This window comes from Dioscorea cayenensis, chromosome 7 (genome assembly GCF_009730915.1).
Source record: "Dioscorea cayenensis subsp. rotundata cultivar TDr96_F1 chromosome 7, TDr96_F1_v2_PseudoChromosome.rev07_lg8_w22 25.fasta, whole genome shotgun sequence".
Lineage (NCBI taxonomy): Eukaryota > Viridiplantae > Streptophyta > Magnoliopsida > Dioscoreales > Dioscoreaceae > Dioscorea > Dioscorea cayenensis.
Window position 1 is genome coordinate 27,761,774 of NC_052477.1, and position 1,482 is coordinate 27,763,255.

The window sequence follows — 1,482 nt, forward strand, 5'->3', positions numbered from 1 at the left end:
AAACAAAACAAAGAAGTACAACACCCAACAAACCACAGGCATTAACAAAAAAGAAAGACAGAAAAAAGCCATGAGAAGTCGAAGCCAGCCAAAGTAAAGACTCGCATGAGCCAACGAAGCAGTTCAAAGCCCTGAAAGAACAAGTTAAGAGCATGGAGATTAGCGCCGAAGTAAGCAAGTTTGAATGCTGGAGAGGCCCAAGTCTTGGGAATAATATGGATCATCGGCCAATGCAACAAGATTTCCGATTTCCTTTGGAATTGTTCCATTCAGTCCATTCCTATAAAGATACAGGTTTTGCAAAGACTTCATGTTACCGATCTCTGGAGGTATTACACCCACAAGATTGTTCTGATGCAGAGCAAGAGTAACAAGGCTCGAGCAATTCCCGAGCTCCTTTGGAATATAACCCGATAATTGATTATCCCATAGAACCAGTTCTCTCAAGTACCTGAGTTCTCCGAGTTCTTTAGGTAACTCACCTCCGAGCTGGTTCTGAGCAAGACCCAAAAACGTCAAGCTCTGGCAATTAGCTATTTCGACTGGAAGGTTACCAGAAATCAGATTCTGACCAGTTCTAAATGTCTCCAAGTTCTTGAGTCTACCGATAGAATGAGGCAATTCACCGGTGAGATTGTTAGTGTATGCTACCAATGCAGCAAGTGAGGACATGTTCCCAATCTCTTCGGGCAGAGGCCCAGAGAATTTATTATTGCACAAGTTGAAATGTATCAATGAGGTCAAATTGCCTACTTCGGGAGGTATTTCACCATCAAAATGATTGTTTTTTAAGCGAAGAATCTCTAGTTTAGAACAATTAGCAATCTCGGGAGGGATTTCTCCGGATAACTTATTGAAGGCAAGATCAAGATCAGTCAAGTGAATTAGTTTGCCAATGCTAGGAGAAAGAGTTCCTGAAAGATTCATTACGCTGAGATCAAGAGAGAAAACCACAGGATCGTAGTCTAGAGTACAATTTACACCGGTCCATCTACATGGAGTTTGATCTTTAGAGTTCCAATCACTAAGGTAATTCATCCTATCGGCCAGTTGCCCCTTAATCTCTAACAGATACTGCCCTTCGATATTCAGCCCTTTTGAGCCATAAGCAATTAATGCAGCAAAGAACAACAAGAATTCAAGAAACAAAGATGCAGAGGTTGTCTTGAAATTCAAGTTGTTTGGCATTTTAAGCAGCAACCATACACTGAAATGCAAGATATCAAAGGATGTTATCCTCTTTCAGGTATTCAGCTCTGAATTCAGTGAATACACACAAAATACCAAGAACAAAGAAAACATAGAAATTAATTGGACAGTAATTGTAGTGATGATAAAGAGATAAGAAGCAGTAAACTTGGAACAATAATTTGAAATTCATAAACCATGAAAATGAAGAGAAATCACATACCTTTTGTCCAGAAATCCAATGCCCAAAATTAAGCTCAAGATAATCAAGTCAGAAACATAAGAACTCAAGAG